The sequence below is a fragment of the Camelus ferus genome, chromosome 4 (genome assembly GCF_009834535.1).
Source record: "Camelus ferus isolate YT-003-E chromosome 4, BCGSAC_Cfer_1.0, whole genome shotgun sequence".
NCBI lineage: Eukaryota > Metazoa > Chordata > Mammalia > Artiodactyla > Camelidae > Camelus > Camelus ferus.
The window spans coordinates 54,663,531-54,669,898 of NC_045699.1; the positions used below are offsets into that span (position 1 = coordinate 54,663,531).

General features: G+C 43.5%; 1 pseudogene; it reads left to right on the forward strand.

Annotated features, from left to right (window-relative positions):
* Positions 1-3,750: 3,750 nt before the first annotated feature.
* Positions 3,751-4,525, forward strand: LOC102503967 (annotated as a pseudogene).
* Positions 4,526-6,368: the final 1,843 nt, after the last annotated feature.

Consider the following 6,368-nt stretch of genomic DNA (forward strand, 5'->3'; position numbering starts at 1 on the left):
AGACGTTGTTGGGAAATTCCTTAAGGTAATGACAAAGCACTTAGAAAGCAGAACCTTGCAAAGAAGGCTCCTCGCCTATGACCCAGATCTCAGTACCATGCTACTTCTGCTCTAAAAATGTTCCCTTCCCCTTGGTGTTTCATACTGACATCAATGCCAAAGGACAAGTTCACATTTCTGTAGTGGATGCTGAGGTTTGTATGATCAGGGTTCAGAGTAGCAAGCAACCAAAGCGTACGTTGTATGATTTATTCTTACGGAATTTCTGGCAATGATGCAGAACTTTGGAAACTGAGCAGAAGCAAGGGAGGGAGATAGCAGATGGACCACAACCGAAAACGAGCCACAAACCCAGTCTGGTGAGGACCCTTTTGCCATTGATACCGAACATCCCTGGGTGGAGTTGGCTGCCACTGGAAATTGGACATCACTGGATTAAGGTTATAGGATAAAATACAGGACACTTAGTTAAATTTGAATTTTAAATAAACAATGCATAATGTCTAAAGTGTAAGTATGCCCCTTGCATTATTTGGGACATACTTAAATTATTTATACTAAAAATTGTTTATTATCTGAAATTTGAATTTAACTGGGTTTCCTGTAATTTCCTTTGCTAAATCTGGCAGCCCCACACTGGATGTACCATTATTGCTGGTGTCACTGATGTCCTTGGAAGCCAGCAACCACCTGCCACTCAAATGGATTTTCCAGGAGGTTCCAGGCTTTCTGCATCATGGGTTCTAAAAAGAACCTGACCGAGACAGTGGTGTGTGATCAGTGGAGCCTCAGTTATATGCCCTTGCTCTTGCTGAGAGGGAGGTCAGAAAACTGATGGGGTTTATATCATTAATGCCTCTGTCTTCCACTAAACCTTAAATTTCTCAGACATAGGGGTGGGGCAGGAGTCAGTTTCAGATACTAGGGGAGAAAAAAAGATAAATACCTACCTTATTTTCTCTTTAACACATGTTCCTTTCTCCCCTCCTTGTTGTCTAGTGGCCTGTGAGTTGGGAACCAGGCATGATAATATAACTCCCTTTGCCACTTTGGTTCAAGGCCCCAGATCTAAGCCAGTTAACAGATGGCGTCTCCTTGATGCCCAAGGTTGTTTCAGGATTGGGCACGTGACCCAGTCTGGGCCCAGGAGATGAGAAGAAAGTTCTCTAGAAGATTCTGGGGACGTTACCTTATTCCTGCGATCTGCATTAAGAAGTAACCTCATCTTTCTCCAGATACTGTTCTGTGTAGTCGTGAGGCCTGGGAATCCTGAGCCATCTTGCTTCTGGCCTGAGATGAAGAACATGGGGAGAGAACAGGGCAGAAAGCAGCATGGTGATTTCAGAGGAGAGGAGCTGGAGCCACTGGGTGAAACTCCACCCCCGTCCAATGCCTCTCCGACATCTGGACATTCAGTTAGGTGCATCAGGACATTTTTGTTTGGCTTATGCAGCTTCAAGTTGGATGTTACAGTCCTTATAGCCAAAAAACAACACAACTTAAAAAAAAAAAAAAAGGTTCATGAATATGTGAGTCGTTTTTGTCCACTTATCATTTGGTGAATTCTGGAAGTTCAGCATGATGTGTTTTGATTAAACTCGGAATTGTTGCTCTCATGAAAATGTGAGGCAAAGATTAGTATTTAAATTAATGCAATACAAACAACCGGAGATCTGCTTCATTCAGCCAGGGAAAGAAGCAGTTTATAACGATTGCCAGGATCTTGCTCTTTTTGCATGAATGCCCCGAGAGGATGGGCCAGCCTCTCAGCGAGAGAGATACATTTAAATTCTGGGAAAGGCCTATGGTACAAACATAAACAGAATTTCAGAAAACATTCTCCTCCCTCCGTTTTCTTTCTTCATGGGGTGGATGGCTGATGCTTTGGCTTGCCCGGCAACCCTCCCCATTTCTTTGGGTAATAACACCCTGCTTTTCCTCTGGATAACTCTCTCTCCTCTACTCATTGTACTCCTGTTGGGACCAACCGTCTAGGGGCCACACCTGCTCCCTCCCACCAGGCCCGAGGGTGGGCAGGTGATTCAGGCCAATCAAACTCTCTCAGAAGAACTCAGCTGTCTAGTGGGGTGATGCAAGAGGGAAAATCATGGGAGTCACTCCTAGAGGGATTTTCCATGGGCCCTGCTTCTGAGATCCCTGGAAATCCTAGATTCCCATCCTACCTAAGGCTAGATTCTGGGGGCCTCCCTCGTGGCTTTGCTTAAGGTAGCCGGAGTGAATTTCTCTTGCAGGGTGCCAAAATGCTTAGCTGATGCTTGGCACCCAAACCACCCTTAAGCACAACCAAGTCTGCATATGGGAATCACAGTTTCCATTTTTACTAGGTACATGTGAATATCAGCCTGACATAAACCTGTTTATAACAACTTCGATTGTGTGCCTAAATGATCACATAATCAATTAGTGACAAAACTTTATTGGGAACTAAAGTATTAAAGTATTTTTATGATTCAAGGAACACATATAGCACTACTGTGTCCAAGGCATTTGTTTGTTTTGTCATCATCATAATCTAGTGATGTAAACATCATCCTTATCCCCATTTTACAGATGTTGAAACTGGAGCACAGAAATGTTAAGTAACTTGCTCAAAGTCACACAGCTGGCGAATGGTAGAGCTATGATCCAAACTGTGACAATCTGACTCTAGTCCATCTGTTGTGTAAAATTTGGCATCGTCAGAATGCTGAGACCGAAACTATAAAACCGACTTCTAATGAATAACATTAGTTATCTGCAAAAAGCATCTTAATGCTAGACTATCTTCCGGTCCAGAAGCAAGAGAGATAAACAGAGTTGGCAGAAGCCCCTGGGTTCCGACTTTCAATTTCGGAGCCAAATGAAAACTGCTTCGGGTTTCCAGGGGAAAAAATCCTCATCTAATTAGTTAGCAAGCATGAACTAAGTCCAAACACCTGCTACTGTTTTTCTTTCACAGCTGCCAGGTGCTCCACCAACAGCCTTGGATCAATACGTAATTATAATGGAAGCAGAGTATAATTAATCATAGAACTTTGACTTACTAAGTTTATTTCCATTAAAACTGTCCCATAAAACTGGGATATTTTAAACGCATAGAAAAAGGGCAACTATGGCTTTTTTACACTTGATTCAGCTGTGAGTCATCTCCATGGTGTGAATCCTCTCATCTCAATATTATTAACTCTTGTAAATATCTACAGAGTTATTCAGCCATTCATTCGACTAAATGTGGTGAGTACCTGCTAGGTGCCCAGCACTATCCTGGGCACTGGGTTGATGGCAGTGAACAAGTAGATAAAAATCCTTGCCCTCATGGCGCTGGCGTTCCAGTGGAGAGTTACACCTCTCAGCTGCACAGCTGAAAAAGCCTGAATTTCTCCCGACTCCTGATTGTTTCCATTAGTAAAATGAATGGATGACTCAGTTCATCGAGGGCTGTGCTGAGTCTGTGCGACGTCAGCTGAGCTGGTCCTTCCAGGGGACCCCAGAGAAGGACACTGAGGATAAAGACTGCCTGGCAGAGGTGATCATATCTGCTGGGAGATGATGATTCATTACTGTGTGCCCAGGCTTTCAGATGAGTAATCCATGTGCTTTGTATATTCAAACGCACTTAATTCTCACAGCAACCTAAGATCGAGAAGCAGCAGCCCCATAACGCCTGAGGCTGCTGCCTGGGACTCACCCTTCTTTTTTCCTCCCCCAGAGGCATGCCCTTCCCTTCACCCCCACATCTTGGTTGTGAACTTCTTGCCCAAGGACTATAAAGACTAACCAGTTTGAAAATGGAAAACCAAGAACCAACGGGTTCTTCTCAAAATACCAAACAGTCTATTATTTCAGGGGAGTTAATTTCAAAAGGAAAATGGGTCAAGCCTGGAAACACTTACATGGCTCCTACGGGTGAAACAAGAGCTTGGGAGCTGGTGAAATACGGCCAGGAAAGGATGGTGGCGGGTTTCCCGGAGCTGCAAAGAACTCTTCGTTATAAGCTTATCATCCTGGTGAAGCCGCTCCGCCCACCAATGGGAGGTTACTGCCTAGAATTCTCTGCAGGTGTCCTGGGTGGTCATGTCAGCCCAGACGCAGCCGCGCTTCAGGAGCTGGGTTCAATCCCTGGTACCCCCTCCAAAATAAATAAATAAACTTAATTACACCCCCCCAAAAAAAGGATAGGTTGCTGGATGTTCTCCACTGAATTATAGATCCAGGTGTGTTGAACTGGACCACACACATCACTGTAGTAACTATTAATGGAGATGATGCTGAAAGCACAAGACCTAGGCCAAAGCCAGGGGATGGAGACTTGCGGGAGTAATCTCTTTACCAAAGAACAAACTGCAGAAGGGACTTGATGCTCTAGGAGCTGATGGACACCTGACAATGGAGGCGAGTCTCTTCTTGGGCTCCAGCTCTGAAACATGCAAACATGAAGTCACTTGAAATGCCTTGCCTGAAATTGTAAGGCCAGAGGACAGTGGCCATATGTTTTTGTCAATGAGACACCTCCCCTCAGGCTTCCTTCACCAACACTTTGTATTCAGCTTAGTTTAACGTAGATTTGAAATGAGCTTTTTCATAAAATAAAAACTATGCAGAATGTAAATAAAGAAGTAAAAACTTGCCAATGCACTTATTTTCACATATTAATTTCTCTGAATCTGAGGGGAGTTTAAGAAGCCTGTGCCTCTCCTAAGTGTGGTCAGCAGGGCAAGGCGGTGCTGGGGATGTCACCCACAATGTCACACACAGGCCTGGCTGTTCACATTTTCAGCATCTCAGTTGAATGACGAGCATGGTTGATACTGCACGTGCTGCGGTATTTGTTGTTCATAACATTTTCCCGGTTCTCGGCTGAAACATACTGACACCAGCTGGTAGATCGTGTTGCAGAAGTGGGGCCAGAGGCATGGAAGAGAGTCTCCCGGGTAGGGCTGGGGGCGAGCGGGGCACACACAGCGGAGTGTTCCTGAGATGCTGCTTGTCTAATCCTCCGGATGGACAGAGGGCAGTTTTGTACAAAAAAAGCCTCAGGGATAAGAAACCTTGTGTTCTCGTTTAATTGGTAGGTTTGTTTTTCCTTAATGATACGTGTAGTGTCTTACTATCAAGGGCATCTTTGACTTGATAAGATACCAAATTATTATACTTATATGCTATATATATAATGTATGTAAAAATATTTTACAGATGAGGAAGCTAAGACACAATAATGTGAATTAACTTGCCCCAAATCCCACAGCTAGTAAGTGGCAGAACCAGGATTTTATCTTGAATGTCGTTGATTCAAGGTCTAAACACTCAGTTAATCATTGCACTACACTATTCTTCGTGTTCATGCAGCTGGTTGAGGAAGGTTTTTGCAGCCCTGTTTACTCAATTAGCCAACCAACTGATTCATCGGGTGCCCCACACACTGGGGACAGGTCCAGGGGTGAGCAAGAACTTGGAGCAATCCTTGCGGAATATGTAACTTAACAAGGGAATAGGTCTTAATTGCATAACCATAGGAATAAGTGTAAAGGTTAAAAAAAAAAGTTTCTTCTGTGTAGCACAGGGGACTACGTTCAATATCTTGTAATAACCTTTAATGAAAAAAATATGAAAATGAATATATATGTATACGCATGGCGGGGACATTGTACTGTACACCAGAAATTGACACGTTGTAATTGACTGTATACCAGAAATTGACACGTTGTAATTGACTGTATACTTCAATAAAAAAATTTTTTTTAATTTAAAAATATTTTTTAAAAAGATGCAACTATGCACTCACAGGAAGGAGAACTCTGCAGTGCTATTAAAATGTGAAATGAGGGACCCTTTATAAGCTGGGAAATCAGATAAGGCTTTGAGCTAAAGGTAAATAGGCAAAGAGGATGAAGGGCAAGGCATCCCAGGAAGAGGAAACAGCATGTGAAAAGGGCATTATGGCAGAAAGACAGCGCTTTCCCAAACAGGAAAGAAGCTAGAGTGTGGCTGGTGACTGTGTGCGTTTACGTGGGGTCAGAGTGTTAGGAGATAAAGGTAGAGAATTAGAGCGGGGTAAGATCACACACAGCCCTGCATCCATGTTAAGGATGTAAGACTTCATCCTGAAAGCAACGATGCTTCCTCAGAGGTTCAGGGTTCATATATATTGTCCTCTAGCTCTAATTCTATGCCAGTCAGTCTGAAACTGTCCCAAAGGCTAATTCACGGTCTGTGGACAGGAATAATTTTTCTGAAAGCCCTTGATAAGCAGCTGTACATGGATAAGGTACAATGATTTCCCCTGCTATTCAAAACAGCTCTCTTTGCTCTCTCTGATGGTGAAACTCCAAATAAGATGAAACTTACCCATAAATAAGGGATCTGAAGCC